This window comes from Peromyscus californicus, unplaced genomic scaffold, assembly GCF_007827085.1.
Source record: "Peromyscus californicus insignis strain IS unplaced genomic scaffold, ASM782708v3 Scaffold_4__1_contigs__length_199733344, whole genome shotgun sequence".
In the NCBI taxonomy this organism is placed as follows: domain Eukaryota; kingdom Metazoa; phylum Chordata; class Mammalia; order Rodentia; family Cricetidae; genus Peromyscus; species Peromyscus californicus.
The window spans coordinates 145,236,605-145,258,505 of NW_026294562.1; the positions used below are offsets into that span (position 1 = coordinate 145,236,605).

Sequence of the window (21,901 nt, forward strand, 5' to 3'; positions counted from 1 at the left end):
TATATATCTAGTTCCCTCAAGATTTGGGGAAATTGCCGGGCGGTGGTAGCGCACACCTTTAATCCCAGTACTCGGGAGGCAGAGCCAGGCGGATCTCTGTGAGTTCGAGGCCAGGCTGGGCTACCAAGTGAGTTCCAGGAAAGGTGCAAAGCTACACAGAGAAACCCTGTCTTGAAAATCTAAATAAATAAACAAATAAATAAATAAAAATTTTTAAAAAGATTTGGGGAAATTTCTGCTGTAAATTATTTAGATAGATTATATATTAGTGTTTATCTATATGTGTATTATTAGGATTAGTCTCTTTATCATCCCAGACTTCATGGACATTATGGTTATATTCTTTTCCCCCTTTAGTAATGTTTAAATATAGTAATTTGCTAATCATGTTTTCTATCCCCTGGTAGTCTTCCTTTTACTTAGTTGATTCTATTGGTCACGCTTTCCACTACTTTTTTTTTAATACACTGAGTTTTTCATTTCCAACATGTGGTTGTTGTTTTTTTCAAAATCTTAATTTATTTGCTAAAATTTTCTTCCGTGTTACCAATGTCTTTATCCATACTGCTGATTTTCTCATCCATTTTCCTAACATTTTTACTCTGTGTTGTTAAACTGGATAGAAATAATTTGCTTGTTTGTATTTTCTTCCTTGTCATTCATATTTACCAGAAAATTTTTGAAATTTTAATCCATTGTTTTGTTTACTTCAGTAACTTCAAGTTCATTAGATGAAAAGTTATGACCATGGGAGTGGAGGAATCATGTTTCTTAATTTCTTCTCTTCTTTCAAAAACAACTTATGACATAAAGAGTTTATTTGAGCTCACTGTTCAAAGCACAGGCCACCATTATGGAGAAGATGAGGCAGCAGCAGCTTCAAGCAGCTGGCACACCACATCTGTAATCAGGAAGAAATAACAGCAAACAGATGCATACATGCTCCCCTTTACCACAGACACAGTCCAGGATCTCAGCCAGCAAGTGACACCACCCAGCGTTGGCAGGACTTCCCATCTCAGCTGTCAGAACCAGGATAAACACCGGCAGGCCTTCTCAGAGGCCAGTCTCGCTGGTGGTTCTAGATTCTGCCAGGTTGAGAATTAACACTAACCACAGCATCACGTTATGTTGCTTCTCCATGTTTCTTGTTTTCTGTATTACAATTGTGCATCTCTTGGTTTAGAAATCTTTGATTTTTATTTGATCTTCTCATTGATCAGCTCATTCTTAAAACCTCAATCTCCAATACTGCACAGAGAGGAGAAAGCAAACTACTGTAACAGCAAAACCCATAAAGAACCTAGAAACATATGTAAAAATATGCAATGATGAGGACTATCAAATAAAATATAAGCACATTTTTAATCAATAGTGACAAAATTCTAAGGAAATAGAGTTCACAGATGGAACTAAATATGATAGATAATATTTGGAGGTTGTTTGTTTGTTTGTTTTGGTTTTTCTTTCTTTGAGACAGAGTCTCATTATGTAGCCCTGGCTGTCCTGGAACTCACTATTTAGACCAGGCATATCTCAAACTCACAGAGACCCACCTGCTTCTGCCTCCCAAGTGCTGGGATTAAAGGTGTGCACCACCATGCCTGACTGGATATATAACTTTTATTGTCGACTGGATGTAGATTTAGTCTTACTCAGGAGACATACCTTTGGGCGTGTCTATGAGAGCATTTGCAGAACATTTTAGCGGAGGTCAGAATGCCTCACTAAATATGAGCACCGTTTCTACTGGGTTCCCAGACTGAATCAAATCATAAGCAGAACGTAAATGGAGCATCAGCATGCACTTCCTACTGCTCCAGGATATAGATGCCCTGTGACCAGCTGCCCAATGCTCCTGCTGCAGAGCTGGAGCCACTCCCCCACCCAGCCTTCCTGCCACCATGGTTCTGGTATAAATCCTCCCTCCGTCAGACACCGTTCCTGGGTGGGATTAGGTCACACCAGTAAGAAAAGTAAGCAATACAGAACTTTTTACCAAGAAGTGGGCCTGTTTCTGTGATAAGCCTGGTCATGTGATTCATAGGCTTTTGGAATGGAAAAGCAGTTTCAAGGTCTACAGATCAGTTTCAAGCAACAGGCTAGAGAAGCTATGGTATTCTGTAGGCAAAGTTTCATGGGCCTGAATGTAGGAGTTTGAAAGACCAGCATGCCAAGAGAAATGCCAACAATGCAAGCCTATTTTGTGATGTTTCAGAGGAGAAAAGGGCTCTGTTACGAACTCCACTAGAGGCTTTCCATGTTATATGACCCTACCCCCCATAAAAAAAAAAAAATCTGGCTGCATTCTGTTTGTGTTCTGAGAACTTCTGTGAGGCTGAATCAAAAAATGAAGGCCTAAATTGTTTGGTAAAAGAAATTTCAAGAGAAGATAAAATTCGTGGTTACTACCAACTGCTCTTAGTTAGGTGTATGGGGGAGGGGAGAGAGAGAGAGACACCTAAGGCAGAAAGATATGAAAAGGGTGTGGTATGGTGAACGGCAGAGGCTGAGGGAGATTTAATTAAGTTGAAGACAAATGAGGTAGGAAGAAAGTAGCTACAATAGTTACAAGGTTAAGATCATTAAAGAAAAGCCTCATACCTCGCCTGAGGGTAAGACCTCACTTCTCAAAAGGCCCCAATTTGTGAGGATGAAAATAAACTTGAAAGGAGAAAGCTAAAACTGAGAAAGCCCCCAAAGGGAATCCCTCCTGGATACAAATAGCTTAGAGCTTTTTTTTTTTTTTTCTGGTTCGGCCACTGTATTTTAGTCAGGGTTCTCTAGAGGAACAGAACTGATGGGATAAGTAAAGGTATATAATGTATTTACATATGTATTAAAGAATTTAAGTCAGCTTCACAATAGCAAGGCCTGCAGACTCACACCTGAGATCTGAGAGAGAACCTGATAGCTTTGTGGTCTTTGATTCTGGGGTGCCTCAGCAGACCTAGACTGGTGCTAGAAGCCCAGAAGGTTCCTGGAGAGCTACTGCTCCCTAATCCACTATGAAAGCTTGGAAAATGTGGGGAAAGGTGGTTCTGATATCACTGAAGGATTCAGCAGGAGGAGCAGCAGCAGGAGCAGCAGCAGCAGACAGACAGACAGACAGACTAATCCAGTAGCAAGAGGGAAGGCAATTAAGTGAAGACAAGATGATCTTCCTTCTGCTCTATGCCCATTTGTCTGGGCTGCTACCAGAAGGTGCTGGCTGTTAGGTCTCAAACCTGGGACTAAGGGCTAACTGAGGTATAGATTTAACATATCAAAGCAGACCTGGGTGCCAGGTTCTCCCAGCACCTCTCATTCCCTACCTGTCACAGGGTATGGCTGGCATACTCTGACCCCTACCCTTTCACCAATCATTCTCCCAGTTGCTGTTCCCCATATAATCCAGCCCTTTTGGTTACCTGGCCCTTTTGTCTACCCTTTACTTTTCTGGCTCTCCCCTCACCCCTCCCACTTCTCCTCTCATGGCTCAGGGTCACATTCACTCTGGACTCTCCCAGATGTTCCTGCATCTGGCTATGCTCTTCCTTTTATCTACAATAAACCTTCCTCTCCACCATGCCTGGTAGCAGTCATGTTCTCCTTTTAATTTCAATAATAGTAAGCCACAAAGACTGACTGTGTTAGATGGTAGCAGAAATTGGCAACATTGTGCTCACAATGCTGGTTTTGCATGCATGTAAAATAAAGAGTTTGGGGTCATGGATGCTTGCACCAGATCTTCTGTAGCTAGGCAGTGTGTTACAGTTTTGTGTCTTTCAAGGAACTTGGAGAATGCATTATCTGAAGTTGTTAGTTATTAGACATAGCAATGAGAAAAATAACTAGGACAATAAGGTCATTTGTTTGAAAATATCCAGTAATGAAAAGATATGCAAAATTTTAGGAATGTATGAAAGAATTAAGGAATATAAAACCATAAAAATATTAAAGCACATAAAGTAAAATTACTGCTAAAAAGTACATTGAAATTATAAAAGTCAAGAAGGAAAGAAGGAGAGAGAGAAAGAGAGAGGGGGAGAAAAAGAGAAAGGAAAGAAAGAGAGAGAGAGAGAGAGAGAGAGAGAGAGAGAGAGAGAGAGAGAGAGAAAGACAAACTGTAGAAAACAAAATGTTGAAGTATTTCACTGAAGTATGCTGGTTCCATACTTGGAGGGGTGATGATGGCCAGTGGACCTTGTGTTCTCTTACTTTTTATATGGTTTACGGAGTTCCTGAGCCTGAATTGGACAAACATCCAATGTCCACCTAGCTGTCTTCTCTCCCTAGGTTAACCTCCATGCATGCTGGTGGATTATGATAGCTTCTCTTAATTTTATAGTCTGTGGACAGGATATGTTTCCTTACCCTCCCAAGAATCCCCAGGTCATACTCCTTTGGGTTGTTAGTTTTAGATGGGCAGGGAGTATCTTTAAAATGCAATGGGAGTGTGGAAAGTGACCCCAACACCAAAATATGTACAGATGGAGGACCTGTCTTCAAGGTTTCAATACCTCCTGAGTATCAGTCTTCCAATGGAGGGTTCCAGCTGTGATACTAAGGACACCACTAGAACTTTGGAGGTGCTGGGCTCTGTACCACTAGGCTGGGGCTTTAGTGTTTGATCAGCTGTTCCTCAAGCTCAGAGCTATCAAACGCCACAGTTACCCTGCGTTGACTCCTGCGCCTGGCCACCAATAGTGGATCTGTTTCCTCTGAACTTCCCTGTCTGAGCTGGTGGCCTTCCACCTACATCTGTGACTTCACAGTTTTCCCTACACTTTGTTTTCCACAACTGCTTCCTTGGGCCTTCCCTCTCCCTGGGGTTGCGGGAGACCAACCTAAAGCATCTTGACTTGTGAGTGTTAGCTGTTATCCTTTTCAATGGCTTCCCTCTCAAGGTGGCACCCTCTCCTGCCCTCCCAGTCACACAGACTGACATAAAGAGATCCCAATACTCAGGACCGGTCCTTGGGAGAAGTCACTGCACCCACATTTCACAAATGGATGTGAGAAAGAAAGGTCTGTGGGCTTGTGCTTGAGGATGGATCCCTGTTCTCACTGGAGCCACGTGAATTTCCTTTTGGAAGCTGCTTCCGCCACACACCCTGCCCCACCAGGAAGCTGCATAGTTGAAGCTGCATTTGCTTCACTTCCTACTGCTGCATTAAACAGCTTTTCTTCCACACTTTCCAGGCGTGCTTTCACTTCCTTTGGAGATTTCCAAAGTGTGTTGCTCTCTCTCTCTCTCTCCCCCTCTCCCCCTCTCTCCCTCTCTCCCTCTCTCCCTCTCTCCTCTTTACTGCTCCCCCACCCCCCAGAATGCAGTCTAGTTTTAATTGGTTCACTCCTTCACCCAGTCACACAGGAGCAGCTCCTGTTCCATCATCTTCTCCAGGAGACTCACAGGACATTTCAATTAGCACCGTAGTGTTTTTCCTCTCCCTTTATCTCCCCTACAGTCTTTTAAGTACATTCTTTTTCTGCCTTCCCCTCTTCTATTATTTCAGTCGTTACACAGTAGCTTGTACTATTTTAGAAGTTACCTTTTGAATTACTACAATTTCACTGGCTTATCACTGGTCTGCTTTCATTATTTCCAGAAAATAGGCCATAGACACACTAACTAACTTCATTCTTTTTCATTACTTACGCGCTTCTGTAGTCATGCATTTTAATGCTGTGTGAACTTCACTCTCCAGGTGTACTTTGCTGATTGCCACTGTCAGTATTGATTGCAGTCTCCAGTGAGACCTTTGTGCTTTGCCGCCTTTAGGCGCAGCTCTCTAACATCATTCCCTCTGCCCTGCCAAAATTATTTTAGTTTAGATGCACAAATGAGACATCGCCCTGCTTGTTTTCCTGACTATGTAAAATTCCCAGATTTTCAGAATCTTTCCGCGTCACTTTGAAGACTATAAGATGTCTAAGGAAGCTAGCTGCACCTGTCAGAGCAGGAATCTCATTCGGCAGAGAGACTTTTACCCTCAGCTATGAGCCAGCAGGTATCTTGGGCACCATTGGCTTCATAAGAGGCATGGATGGTGCCTGTCAGTGCTGCTGAGGAGACTGCTGCCCACCAGGGGCAGGTCTTAGAGCAGCCTAATCAGCATAAATCCAGTCTTTCTGAGAGAGCCCAACAACCAAGCAATGGAAGGTTGGGGAATATTGTAGGTTGGTTGTTCTGGGGGAAATAACTAGCTGACATAGTCCCTGAGAAGTACGGCCATGCCAGCACAGTCTTGGCAAACACCAGTCTTGCAATGAGGAAGAAAGGGGGAAGTTTGGGGGCCAGTTCTTCTCCCATGTTGGTTGTGTTCACCTATCAATTCTCCTGAGTTTCACCTTTTAACTTCCATGCCTGATGGATGGTCTTTCTTTGTCCCATCTTTAAAGGTGTGTGTTTCAGCACAGTGACATTTTCCTGTAAGAGGCGCTTAAAAGGAATTAATTGGTACTCCGCTGCAAGCTGTCCAGAAAGAAGATGACAGTGAGAAAATAGCAAATGCCACAGACAAGTGTCCGGGGATGCAGAGAGAGAGAACATGGTCAATTTTATGCTGTCACAGAATACAATGAGACACTGTAACAGCAATGCTAAATTATGAGAGCATCATTGCAGGGTGCTTCCTCCTCCAGCCCTGGTCCTCTCTCCCTGCTCACATGCTCCTCAGAGCAGGTCTTCCTAGAGTTATCGGGTCTTCTCTTATGTTCCCCTTCTCCTGAATTGACCATTGTCTATGTACTTAGAACATGCTTTTCACCGGTTACTGGTCTCCTGGACTGAACAGCAGTGGTCTGGGCAAATGAAGATGGAAAATGTGGGTGAAGGGATACATGATTTGGTATAGACCCTAAAGCCACACTGAACACAGTGTTGTGTATGCCAGGCCATGGCCAGAGAACAGCTGGGTCTTTTAAGAGGATTATGGGAAACTTGAACAGTAGCAATAGATCAAGACAGAGGAGAGACGATGGTCTAAGTGCAGGCTTCAGCTCTCAGCCACTCCTCATCAACACAGTCTTCCACTCATGATGCCGGTGACTTGTTTGTTTGTCCTATTTGTTCTGAAGTCAAGGATTGGACTTAGGTCTTCACACATGCTAAGCAAGTGTTCTGTGCTTGCACCCCGGTCCATGAAGAGAGATTGTAAGACGTAAGGATTTATACAAATAGGCTATATACCTTTAAGTCATAGAAGGTGAGCAGCGTATTTTTATGTGTATTGAACAGTGCTTGGTTGGTTGTTTTCATTCTTGTGGATGAAACCTGGCTTATTTCTCAGCTACCAGTGCATTGCAGTAGAACTTCATTCCCAACATGGTGATTGCTCAGTCCCAATATTTGATAGTTAAAACAGGAGCCAGCAACAGAATGGGTGCAGGTGAGTGGTTCTCTGCTAGGGCATACGAAGGGGCATATGGGTGAGAATATGAGAATGCCCTCTTGCTGACTGCTTTGTAGCTGGCTGCCTCTGTGCTGCCCTTGTGCAGTAGAGCAAAGGATGGAAGTTCTCTGTCCACTGGACCGAGGAATAGCAGCAAGTAATGAATAAAAATTGTGAATAAAAATCCCACTAATGAATAAAAATTGTGCCCAATCACCATAATCTCTGTGTCCCAAACACCCCTGAAGAAAGCTCTGCCTGCAGGACGCCTGTCTGTCCTCAGGTCTGGAGTTCACATCTTGAGATTCCCAAGCCAACTGAAGCTGAAGCAGACCAAATTAAACTTTTTCTTCAGGTGTCAAACTCATGCTTTAAAAGAAGTTATTGCCAAATTCTTCATATTTTTATGAGTTTAGGAGGAGTGATACTTAAAATACTTCATCAAAGTGCATTTGAGTTATGGTTATGATTATTGCTAATTATAGACAAGAAAATGAAGCATAATCAGGCCTGAAGCTAATGAAGCTGGGGTGGCCTCCCCTAGCATGTGGGCCTTTATATGACCAGAATTAGAAGACAATGTGGGGTCTTAATCAGAAAAACTATGTGATTTTTCACGAGAGAATAAATCTGAAGTATTCAAGTATTCAATGCATAATTACAAAGATCAATTAGGAGAACTTCAAGGTCTACAGGAGAGTTAAGGAGGGCCTGAACTGAGACAAGAAGGAAGATGCTGAGCAGATGTGATCCATACAACTGATGACCAAATCTAACAGCAAATGGAATGTTAACTGCATGCCAGGGATGTTTGCCAAAAAAAAGGGGAATGCAAATATACAAGGTTCCATTACAAAAGACAATGGATTTAGTTTTAAACACTTTGGAAAAGGTGTCCATAAATTGGATCTGAAACTAGGTAAATGGAGGAACAGCATAGATCAAAAAAGCATTTCGCATGGATATGGGTGACACCAGCATAGAATAATACATAGAATAATTACTTGTAAATGCAACTCATTTTCATTTGAATACCAGCTATGACATAATTATCCGTGTAATTGTGCCGGAAAATATAGTTTGAGTGCACTTGCATAGCACTAGGGTTTGATGATAGTGTATTACAGCTTCTAAAAAACCTTTGATTCAAGTCAATTTTCAAGCTTTGATGAGTGCAAATTACAGAACCCCCATCAGGAGAAGCTAAACAAAAGCAAGGCAAGGATTTCTGTGAGGGCTGAGGTGCCCATACCCACGGATCGCACAGTTGACATTCTGGGACATCTTGATAGAAAGGATTGCTGTCAGGGAGCCTGTGGAACCACAGACACTGACTGCACACAGGGTTATTAGAAAGCAAAACTTCTCTGAAAGTATCTGGTTAAAGACAAAAACAAGAAGTATAATGGTTTCCCAAGTTGTGTGCTTTGTATGTAACTTTCACATATATTAAGGATATGTTTGAGACATAAAATCAAGTGAATTTAGCCCTATGTTTCAGAGCTTCTAATATAGTTATGTGTTTGATGCCTCCAGGAAGGTGTGCCCTGCATTGTTGACATGTACCAAATGGCTTCTCTTCCTTTCTTTTTGTGTTCATTCCTTATCTTTCACTGGTTCTCCCCTGCACAATGAAAGAGGGGCAGCCGGAGGTCTTATGACCCCTCAGCATTCAGTCATCAAGGGGTCAAGGGCAGGGCTCCACAGATCCCGTTTATCTTACCTGACTTTCCTGGAGTCATCCTTCCAGGCTGTGATGATGCAGTAAAATTTCTTTTAAGAAATATTCCTTTAGGGCTGGAAAGATGACTCAGACATTAAGAACATTTCCAGAGGACTAGGTTCAATTCCCAGTATCTCTGTGGTGGCTCCTAACCATCCCTGACTCCAGTCCCAGGGGAGTCAGATGCCCTCTTCTGTCCTCTATGGGTACTGCACAATGTGGCACACAAATCTGCATGCAAACAAAACACACACACACACACACACACACACACACACACACACACACACACACACACACACATACACAGTTAAAATGAAGGAACGAAAAAAAATTAAACCACTTTATTTTGAAACTTTAAGATGGTAAATTCAAGGAAAATGTCAAACAAAACAAAACTATTTTTGTTTTGTTTTTTGTTTTTGTTTTTGTTTTTCGAGACAGGGTTTCTCTGTGTAGCTTTGTGCCTTTCCTGGAACTCGCTTTGTAGTCCAGGCTGGCCTCGAACTCACAGAGATCCGCCTGGCTCTGCCTCCCAAGTGCTGGGATTAAAGGCATGCGCCACCACCACCTGGCCCAAACAAAACTTTTGCATTTCTTGCTTTATATACAAGCCAGGAATGCGTTTTGTTTTATATATATATTTTATGGTACCTAAAGAAAATCAGAAAATCTAGTGAAAGATAAGAAAAAAATAGAAGAAAACGGCTTCCCTGGTGTGTTGTCATTACTTCTTGGGAATTATTAGCTGATGTGATCAGAGAGGGAAGAACCCCACATGCCACCATGACTTACTTCTGCAAGGAAGGCTGACCTATAGCTGTTAAACTTCCTGTGGGATGAGTCATACTATAACTTCCATGAAACTTTTCTACAGTTCACTTTGAAATAATTTAATGTTGTCAAATGGTTGCTGCACTTTATAAGTGGCATTTCCATTTATAAAAGTGTGTATGACATAAGGGTGTATGACAGTGCTTGTGAGCTTAGTGGCCACAAGTGTCAGTCTATTTAAATAACAAATGTTGTATCGCATTGTAATGGTTTTTGAGATTTTATATTGTCTCGTGTATGTTTTGTGTATGCAGTATCCAGAAGGCCTAGAAGAGGGCATCAGATCCCCCAGCACTGGATTTTTGACAGTTGTTACCTGCCATACAGGTGTTGGGGGTTGAACCCAAGTCTTCTGGAGGAAGAGCCAGTGTTATGACCGCTGCGCCATCTCTCCAGCTCCTGTATTTCACTGTAAACCTCTTAATCGTTTCTTTCTCTAAACCTAATATAAGACATTTTCTCGACTGCATTTACCTCCACTCTATACAGTTTCCTTCTCATTCTCCATTCCCTTGTTCCTCCTTTTCTATTCCCTCTCTACTTCAGTACTTAAAATTGCTACACTTGACCCTAAAACATTAAAAAAGAAAGAAAACAAAAGACAGTCAAACTACAATTTCCCCAGTGCTTCTGAACCTCATAGGAGGCACAACACTCTGTATTTCACTTAACACTGGAACTGCTGTCAAACCACTATATTGTTACTGGAGTTAGCCTCTCCCCTAGAGCCGAAACCACGTGAGAGATTGCTCACCAGAATGAATCACATGAAACAGAATGAACACAAACAATGGAGCACCAGACCAAAGGCTGGAAGACAAATCCATGCCAACCAATACAGAAAGTACCTGTGGAGTCTGTTCCTGTTGTTTGTGTGTATGTGATTTTATCGGCTGACTGTGTTTTACGGTTTACTTGATAACTCATCCTCGGGATGAGACAAGTTCTCCCTCTCTGCAGTCATTAATGGCCTGTAGCTTTTTACCTAGGGCTGGGACTCCGTGAGATTTTGACCTTTCTGCATTAGCATGTCTATTGGTATGGTAATCATTTGGGCCTTGTTTAGGCAGCCATTTCTAGGTGTGTGTGTGTGTGTGTGTGTGTGTGTGTGTGTGTGTGTGTGTGTGTGTGTGTGAGAGAGAGAGAGAGAGAGAGAGAGGGAGAGAGAGAGGGAGAGAGAGAGAGAGAGAGAGAGAGAGAGAGAGAGAGAGAGAGAGAGAGAGAGAGAGATTGAAGTTGATGTGGGAAGGCCCAGATCATAGGAAGTGATGCCATCCCTGGGCTGGTGGTTCTAGGTGCTGTAAGAAAGCAGGTTGAGCTGGGCCCTGAGGAACAAGCCAGTAAGCAGCATACTTCATGGCCTCTGCATTAGCTCCTTTGTCCAGGTTCCTGCCCTAACTACCTGCCCTAACTCCTTTACAAAGGACTGAGATCAGGACATGTAAGCTTAAATAAATGAACACTTTGTTCCCAAGTTGCTTTTGGTCCTGGTGTTTCATCCCAGCAGCAGAACACTAAGACAGCAATGCAGTATGAAACCCCCATAAGCTCACAATTTCTCAATATCAGAAAAAGAAAGATGGCTGAAATGTAAAGTGGGATTTCCATAGAGAGGGCTCAAGTGAGCAGATAAATGAAGTAAGAAACATCCACTCTATACCAAAGAGACTCTCAAGAGTCCACCCAAAACTCTCTAAGCTGATAAATACTTCCAGTAAAATAGAAGGATACAAAATTAATAGCCTTCTTATATACAAATGACAAACATACTGAAAAATAAACCAAGAAAACAATCCCATTCCCAATAGGCACAGAAATAAAGTAAAATATTAGGAAATAAACCTAATCAAGAATGTGAAAGATATTTACAGTGAAAAGTTCCTAACATTTAAGATGAAGGTTAGGGAAGATACTAGAAGTTGAAAAGACTTGCTATGCTCTTGGATCAGAAGAATTAATCTTGTGAAAAATGGCCACTCTACCAAAAGGAACCCTCAAATTTAATGTACTATCAATCAAAATTCTTGGATACTTATTCACAGAAATAGAAAGAAAATATTAAAAGGAAGCATAAAAGACTAAGGAAAACCGAAGCAATCTTGAACAAAAGAGAAAATGTGGAAGGAGTCATCATACCTGATTTTCAAATTACTCTACAGAGTCGTCTCAATCAAACAAGTCTGGTACAGGCATAGAAACAGACACACTGGCCGGCAGAATAGAATGAGGACCCAAATATAACCCCATGTCCCCATGACCACCTGACTTTTGACAAAGAGACCAAAACACACACTGAAGAAAAAGATGGCAGTGTCAACAAAAGGTGCTGGGAAAACTGGATGGCAGCATGTAAAAGAAGGGATCTTGTTCCTTATCTCTCGCACTGCAAAAAACTCAAAGCCAGATGGATCAAGGACTTCAGCATAAGAACAATGCTTTGAAATTGTTAAAGGAAAACATGTAGAGTGCACTTCAACCCATGTGCACAGGAAAGGGATCTAGGAGCACAATAAGAACAAAAAATGACAGATGAGATCTCGTGAACTTAAAAACTTCTGTACCCCAGAGGAACCATCAATTGAGTAAACAAGCTACTCACAGAACAGGAGACAAATCTTCACCTGCTGTATGTCTGACAGAGGATTAGTATCTAGTGTATACAAAGAACCAAAAAAAAAAAAAAAAAAAAAAAAAACCCTGGACATCAAGAAAATGAAAACCACCCATTTAAAATGGGCTACATATAAAACTAAACAGAGTTTGCAAAGGAAAACAGAGGACAGACTAGTAAGCTCTTTTAAAATGTCTGTTGGTTCTAGTTATCAGACTAATACAAATGTAAGCTACTTAGGATTCCACCTCCCCATAGTCAGGATGGCCGTCATCAAGATTACAAAGGACACAAATGCTGGTGAGGATGTGGAGAAAGACCAGAAAACTGCTCCATAAGCTGAGTCCACCAGGCCCACAGGATAGTTCAAAACCCAGTCATACAGGTCACCCTGGTTAAACTCTGTGGGTCACAAAACAAAAATACATGAATCTGCGAAAGGGACTTGTAGGCAGGAGTGGGGAGTTGATAGGTGTAGAAAGGAAATAAAGTAGGTGTTGAGAGTATTCAGGATGTACTATGTGCCTATAGGAAATTGCCAAAGGATAAATTTAGTTTTAAAAAGTGCATAATGTAGAAAGAATAAAAAAAGAAATAAAGAATAAATACCAACTCCCATACAAAGGCAGAAACACCAGAAAAAACACCTGGTCTCTTGTCAGTATCCCTAAAAGGTAGAAAATCATGAGATGATATATTTCACATTCTGAAATTAAGGAACTGTCAACCAATATTGCTGTACTGAGCAAAAATATCCATTAAAAACTGTGGGAAAATGAGGCCATTTCATGAAAAACACAGGTAATTAATGACAACTGCCAACACAGATGCTCAGCACCCTGCTCAAGGGGGAGAAGGCCTTAGTCTGAGCCAAATAGGAGTGACCAGTGGCCCAGGAACACAGATTCGGTTCTCATTAAATTACATTCCAACGTGGTAGTAACTTTCTGAAGTTTTAATAGAAAAGAATAAGGGTCATAAATCACCATATTTTTTAAATACATTGGCAGAAACATCATGGAGACAGGTCACAGACAATCATGGACGTCTTGGCTCTAGCTGTAACCACCATCTGTCTCTGCTCTTAGCACTTTGTTTGGTGGGAGCTAAGTGTCTGCACATTCCAGAGGGTTTACTGAGATTGTCACAAAGATGTTAACCCCCACACAGAGGAGGATAATAAATGACTAGTGGCAAGGTTAATGGCCCAGGATAGTTTGGTTCTGTTTTGTAACATTCCAAACGTTCCAGTCACTTAAGTTCTAACCAATTGATCAGCCTTACAGAAGGTTCAGTAGAAGCTGTTACCATTTTTTCCAGGAATGTTTGTTCACACAACCAAGCCAGCACTGAAGAAATGTTGGAAAGTATCCCTTTCCTAGATAGACCCAAAGGAACATTATCTATCTCAGATAGGCAGCCCCACCAGACCCAAAGACAGTTTCACCCAAGACCAACTTGGTGACAGTGCCAGCAGTAATGGACACACTAACAGCAGCTTTTAAAAGAAGTGTCTCTTTCCTTCTTCATATGTCACTGCTCCAGCCTCTGGAATCTAGCTCTGTTCCTGTGGCTTATCCTCACTATAGTCCTGTGCCATTTAATAATAGTGCTTGTGACAGGTGGCATGTTCTTGTCCAGCCCGTCCCCAACCTGAGTGAAAGAGCCACAATGATTTAATTTGATACAGTCCTCGATATCAGAATGGAATCGTCTTTCCTGAAATTGCATTTCTTGCACATGTCCATCAAGTCTGCAGAGGAACTCCAGAGCTGACTCACAATTTTAGGAGATATGAACCTGGTCTTCTTTTTAGCTTGAGGAGCATCAGTGCCTGGTGGCTCCCCTGGATCAGAGATTGAGTGGCAATACAATGTGTCTCTTAGAGAAGTCTCTGGGCTGAGCAGCCGAGTGGGGAAGAGCCCCTTTATTCCTGCTTCTGACTGCAGTGATCCTAATGCTAGACAGTCTAGGCTTATTCTCCAGAGTGATTGCCATGGGAGCTAAACAAATAAAAACGCCCACAACAGGGTGCTATGAGGGCAGGCTCTGCCCAGCATCCATCAAGGTGCCCCTCGTCTCCTGTAGCACTGATTTCAGGTGGCTGTGTGACTGTACCGCTCAGCATACCTGTGAACCTTCCTCCCCAACTTCAGTCCTACAATTAATAAATTATGGTTAATTTTTAAAAAGAAACTTAACTCATTTGTTATAGTCAACAACTTAATAAAACTATTGTGTCAATAGAGTAATACTGTATAAAATCGCATTCATTGTATAATAAACATAATGAATTTTGTGTTGAGACTTGGGTCCCATTCTTCTGATAACTCATTATGCAGATGAAAATATTTCCCGAACAGAGATAAATTGAAATACAAATTATTAATGGTTCCAAGAATTGTGTTTGTGGGATACTCAGCCTGTAATAGAAAATTACTGAAGTAAAATGCAGCATGATTTGTGAAAGTTGTAAATGTTTGTGTAGGTTGACTCATGAGTTATATGAGAATTAGTGTCAGATCAGAAATAAGGAAGTAAAACTGCACACATGAACGCTATGCCATGCAGGCTTTTTAAGTTATTTCTTTCATTTTTTGACTTCATAATAGAATTACACTATTTTCCTCCACCTTTTCCTCTCTCCAAAGCCTCCCATTGAACATTGAAAGTTCCAAGGCATAAACACACACATAACACACACATGCACACACACACACACACACACACACACACACACACACACACACACACATTTAAAAGGGGAGTACCTGTAACAGGTGGCCTCTGCTTGAACAAGACCATCTAGGGGACAGTTTTATTCAGTTTAGCAGGCAAGAACTCACAGGCCACTGGAACTGTCATAGCCCTGTTCAAGCCTGCTCCAGGAAACAGTCCATGTCCCTGCCATCTAAACACCCTGGTTTCTCTACTGTGTCTTTGCCTCTTTTTCACACCTTTATTACATGGAATCTGACTCTACTCCATATTGTCTGTCTTCTATGCTTTTTTGAAATATTGGAAGAAGCCTCCATGGTTTCCTCACTCTCAGAGCTGCATGCCTGCAAATCCAGTATCATGTGGACATTGCCAAGTTTTGCTGTCAGTTTGAGATATAGCCCGCCCTGGTTGATGATAGTTTCAGCGGCCTGTGCATACATTCAAACAAATTTTTTAAATAAATAAATAAAATCTCTAAAATACACACTAAAAATTAAACAACAGTCTCTTTCCTGTGCCAGTGAGTTCAAGCCTATTGCCCACTTTCTTTTTTAACAGATTCATAGTTCTGCTCTTATGTCATAGTCCTTGATCCGTTTGGAGTTGAGTGCTGGGCAGGGTGAGATATTAGGATGCGTTTTCATTTTTCTGCACGAGGCTACCTACTTTGACCAGCACCATTTGTTGCAATGTCCTTTCTCCAGTATGAATTTTTGGCTTATCTGTCAAAAATCAAATCTCCATAGGTGGGTGGGATCTTGTATGGGTCTCCTATTCAATTCCATTGGTCAAAAGGTCTGTTTGGATGCCAGTACCATGCTGTTTTTATTACCATAGCTCAGCAATACAGCTTGTAACTTGAGATGGTGATACCTCCAGCAGTTCTTTTATTATCCAGATTCACTTTAGCTATCCTGAGTTTTTTGTATTTCTTCAAAAAGTTGATGCTTGCTTTTAAAATTTTTGGGAGTAATAGTGTTGAAATTTTGATGGGGATTGTACTGACTCTGTAGATTGCTTCTGGTAAGATGGCCATTTTCATAATATTAATCCTACCTATTCATAAGCATAGGAGGTATCTCCATCTTCTGATGTCTTCTTCAATTTTTATTCAATGTCTTAACATTTTTATTATAAAAATCTTCCACTTGTTTTGCTAAGGGTTATCATAACATACTTTTTTGAGGCTATTGTGAAAGGTATTATTTCCCTGACATTCATGACATATTAATCATTTGTATATAGGAAGGCTACTGATTTTTGTGTGTTAATTTTATCTCCTGCCACTTTGCTGAAAGTTTATCAGCTGTAGAAGTTCCTTGACAGAAGTTTTAGGATCTTTTGCATACAAAATCACATCATCTGCAAATAAAGATACTTTGACTACTTCCTTTCCTGTTTGTATCCCCTTGATCTTCTTGAGCTGTCTTATTGCTCTAGCTAAGACTTCAAATACTATATTGAATAGTTATGGAGAGACTAGACAAGCTTGCTTTGTTCTTAATTACAGTGGAAATACTTTGAGTTTCTCTCTATTTATGTTAACTGTAAACTGCTTTTATTATGTTCAGGTATGTCCCTTATATCCTGAGTTTCTCTAGGACATTTCTCATGAAGGGATGTTGGATTTTGTGAAAGGCCTTTTTTCTTCATCTAATGAGATGATCATGTGGCTTTTGCCTTTCAGTCTTTTTTTTGTGTGTGTGTGTGTGGTGGGTTACATTTATCTATTAACATATGCTGAAAACTCCCTGCATCTCTGGGATGAAGCCTACTTGATCATGGTGAATAATCTTTTTGATGTGTTCTTAGATTTATTTTTACAAGTATTTCATTGAGAAATTTTGAACCTATGTTCATATGGTATTTTGTCCTATAATTTCTTTTTGTTGTTTGATCTTTATGTGGTTTGTGTATCAATGAAAGAGTGGCTTCACAAAAGAATTAGGATATATTCCTTCAGGTTTTTTGCAGGGGGTGATATTTTGAGGAGTATTGGCATTAGTTCTTTAAGGATCTGGTGTATTTCTGTGTTGAGTTTATCATTCTCTGGGCATTTTGAAAGGGATGTAGGAGATTTTAATTACTTCTACTTCAGTGGCTGTTATGGTTCTATTTAAATTGCTTATTTCATTTCAATTTACCTTTAGTAAGCCATATATCAAGAAATTCATCCATTTCTCTTAGGTATTCCAACTGATGAAGTACTTTTTTTTAACACTATATCCTTATGGGTCTCTGAATTTGCTTGGTGTCTGTTGAAATGCTCTCTCTGTTTGCCTCTAATTTCTTAATTTGGTTCTTTTCATTCTCTATCATTTGCTTAGTTTGGCTAAGGGTTGTCAGTCTTGTTGATTTACTCAAAGAACTAGTTTATTGTTCCGTTGATTCTTAGTAACTGTTTTTTGTTTTTATTTACTCGTTTTTTTTTAATGCTAAATTGAATTATTTCTTCCCATATAATCTTTTTTCAGGATTATTTCTTCTTGTTGCTCTTAAGTTTTCAGCTGTGCTGTTCCATGTTAAAAACTACGTGTTAATAACTCAGTGCTGTGAACTTGCCTCTTAGAACCGAGTAGAACCATTGTGTTCCATTGGCTTGGGCGTATTGTGTTTTCATTTTCATTCAGTTCTACAGTGTTTGTAACTTTCTTCCTGGATTTCTGTCTTGACTCAGTTTTCATTCAGCAGGGAGTTGCTCAGTTTCCATGAGTTTGTAAGCTTTCTGCTTTTTCTGTTGCTGTTATCTGGCTTTAATCCACAGTGGTCAGGTAGAATACAGGTGTTAGTTCAACTTCTTACACCTGTTGAGACTTGCTTTGTGTCCCAATATGTGGTCACATTTGGAGAAATGTGCTACCGAGAAGAGCACATGTGCTACCAAGAAGAAAGTATATTCTTTGGTGTTTGGGTGGAATATTCTGTAGATGTGTTAGTTCCATTTGACTTTATGATGCTATTCAATTCCAGTATTTCTATGTTTAGTTTTTTTGTTTTTTTTTTTTTTTGTTTTTTTTTTTTTTTGGTTTTTCGAGACAGGGTTTCTCTGTGTAGCTTTGCGCCTTTCCTGGAACTCACTTGGTAGCCCAGGCTGGCCTCGAACTCACAGAGATCCGCCTGCCTCTGCCTCCCAAGTGCTGGGATTAAAGGCGTGCACCACCACCGCCTGGCCTATGTTTAGTTTTTATTTGAAAGACCTGGTCTTAAACTCTTGAAGGTCTTGATTCTGCTTCCCAAATTTTGGGATTACAAGAATATGCCACCACACCATCTCAGTGCTAGGAATTCTGAGAATTAATGCCATGCAAATAATTTTTTTTTTGTAAATCTACTGAATTTCAAAACAACTATTTAATTAGCTAAATAAGCTTTAGTTTTACCCTTTAAAGGGTGTAAGGAACCTAGTACACCAGTTACACAGCATCAGTCTATTTTTTGGGCTTCGCCTATTTATTGAGACAAACACAAGGCACTGCATGGCTTCTCCAGCACAGACTTCACCTGACTCCTGGCAGATGGATGCTTCTGTTGTATCACTGTCTTAACCTCACAACGTTGTCATGGGTTCCTTAACAGACAGCCAGGCACAGTGTCTCCTGCTTTCTCTAGTCACCTGGTTAGTCGCTGTCCATGAAGTCTGCACACTGCAGTGTTAATAGTTCTTTCAAGAGTCCCTTCTATTTAGTTGGCCAGCTTGTTGGGTTTTCCTTGTGGTGGATCTGGATAACTCTAGATTACAGCTCTTTGATTTTCTTCTTAGGAATGCTGACTTTAGCATCTTCAGTGTTACTTAAGAAAATAAATTATCTTCATATTTTCTTTAGAGGTAGATAAGACAAAAAGATGAAAAAAATCTAAGATTTGTCAGTTTATAGTGATCATTTATGGTGATGGCAAGTGTATGATTTTTTCTGGCATACAGTGCCTGTACAAGACTGCAATATCCCTAGGATACGCTAATGATTACTATTCACAAACTGATAATTAGGCATCACACTTCAGCTGTGATGTGTGTGAGAGAAATCATAGACCTTTGAATTGTGTGCTTCTTAGTTTTAACTATCAACTTAATACAACCTAGAATTACCTGTGGTTTAAAAAGTCTTAATGAGGAATTATCTAATCAGGTTAGCCTGTGGAAATGTCTGTAGGGGATTATCTTGACTGTTTATTGGCATAAGAAAACCCAGCCCTTTGTGGGTAGCATTATTTTCTAGGCAGGAGGTCATGAATTATATAAGGCAGAAGAACACAAGCCAATGAATGCCAGAAATCATGGGACTTTCACTTTTCTCTGCTCTTGACTGTGGATGTGACTAGCTGCCCTAAATTCCTGCCCTGACTTACTCTCAGTGATGGACTGTAATCTGAAATTGTAGGCTGAAGAACCCCATTTTTTCCTTCAGTTGTTTTTTGTTAGGATATTTTATCACAGCAACAGAAATGAAGGCTGATTTGACCTGTAGCCAGGCAGAATATAGATAGGCAGGAAAGCCAAACTGAATAGAGGAAGAAAAAGGGCAGAATCAGAAGAGACACCAGCCAGCCACCGAAGGAGCAACATTGCCAGCATACCATTAATGCAACAACCACATGGCAATACATAGATGAATAGAAATAGGTTAATTTAAGATGTAAGAGCTAGCTAGTAATAAGCCTGAGCCATGGGCCAAACATTTGTAAGTAATATAAGCCTCTGAGTGGTTATTTGGGAAGAGGTGGGTGGGAGAGATTTGTCTGTCTATGCAAATTATTTACCTTTAATTGCAATGACCAAGTACCTGAGGGAAAAAAAAGCAACTTAAGAGATGAAGGATTCACATGTTTGGTGGGGGAAGCATGCCACATTGCATCCAAAATCAAGAAGCTGATAATGTATAAGAAGTGGAGTTTGTCAGCCTTCAAGTTTCACCTTTTGGTTACCTGCTTCCTCCACTAAGGCTCTATATACTGAAGATTCCATGGCTTTCTCACATACTGCCGCCATCTGGATATTAATGGCTCAAGACACAAGTCCATAGGGGAAATTTTACATTCACATGATATCAATCTCGATTTTTTTTTTAAATTTGATTATTTTTTGTTGTTTTTTTTTTTTGGTTTTTTTTTTTTTTTTTTGGTTTTTCGAGACAGGGTTTCTCTGTGTAGCTTTGCGCCTTTCCTGGAACTCACTTGGTAGTCCAGGCTGGCCTCGAACTCACAGAGATCCGCCTGGCTCTGCCTCCCGAGTGCTGGGATTAAAGGCGTGCGCCACCACCGCCCGGCCAATCTCGATTTTTTTTTTTTTTAAATTTATTTTAATTTATTTTGCAATACAATTCAGTTCTACATATCAGCCACGGATTCCCTTGTTCTCCCCCCTCCCGTCCCCCTCACCTTCCCCCCCCCATTCCCATCTCCTCCAGGGCAAAGCCTTCCCCACAGACTGAGGTCAACCTGGTAGACTCAGTCCAGGTAGGTCTAGTCCCCTCCTCCCAGGCCGAGCCAAACAATCCTGCATAGGCCCCAGGTTTCAAACAGCCAACTCATGCAATGAGCACAAGATCTGGTCCCACTGCCTGGATGCCTCCCAAACAGATCAAGCCAGTCAACTGTCTCACCCATTCGAAGGGCCTGATCCAGTGGGGACCCCTCAGCCATTGGTTCATAGTTCATGTGTTTCCATTCATTTGGCTATTTGTTCCTGTGCTTTATCCAACCTTGGTCTCAACAATTCTCGCTCATATAAACCCTCCTCATTCTCGCTAATTGGACTCCCAGAGATCCACCTGGGGCCTAGTCATGGATCTCTGCATCCAGATCCCTCAGTAGTTGGATGAGGTTTCTAGCACAACAATTAGGGTGTTTGGCCATCCCATCACCAGAGTAGGTCAGATCGGGCTGTCTCTCGACCATTGCCAGCAGTCGGGATCACCCAATGACAGAGAAATGGAATGAGATCTACATGAACAGCCTGGACATGAGTGGGGGTAATGAAAGGCGAGGGTTGAGGGAAAGAGAGCTTGGGGGAGTGGGAGATCCCAGCTGGATCAACAACAGAGAGGGAGAACAAGGAATAGGAGACCATGGTAAATGAAGACCACATGAGAATAGGAAGAAGCAAAGTGCTAGAGAGGCCCACAGAAATCCACAAAGATACCCACACAACAGACTGCTGGCAATGGTCGAGAGACAATCTCGATTTTTAATGAAAGCACAAAGCACTTACCAAATCAGCGCCGGGTGTATGTGCCGATGGTTTGAATGGTTGTGTCTCTACCAGAACTTGAGCCTCACTGTCCAGTATTGCATTGTTGCAGATGATGCTTGAAGGGGTTTGTGCTGTTCTGAGAGAATGAGCTCTTCTGCTCCCAGAACAGGGTCAGCCATCTCAAGAGAGGGTCATTACAAAGCAAGGCAGCTCCAGTTTGCTTCTCAAAGTGACTTCATGCACCTTCTCTGCCTGCACTTGCACTGCTAGAGCACACATGCTGCCGCCACATGGTGTCTGTGTTGTCTGCTCGGGCCCTGACTAGAAGCTAATCCCAGCACCATGCTCTTAAGCTTCCAGAACTATAAGCTAAATAAGAGCCCTTCATTTTTAATGCACCCAACCTCAGTTATGTTCTTATAGTAACCAAAAAAAAGCTGAGATGA

General features: G+C 41.2%; 1 protein-coding gene and 1 pseudogene across 2 annotated transcripts in view; one reads left to right on the forward strand and one right to left on the reverse strand.

Moving 5' to 3' along the window:
• Positions 1-20,252, reverse strand: part of LOC128094642 (carbonic anhydrase-related protein-like) — a 90,866-nt pseudogene extending 70,614 nt beyond the window's left edge.
• Gabrg3 (gamma-aminobutyric acid type A receptor subunit gamma3) overlaps positions 1-21,901 on the forward strand; it is a 608,211-nt gene that overhangs the window by 519,386 nt on the left and 66,924 nt on the right. The window lies entirely within an intron of this gene.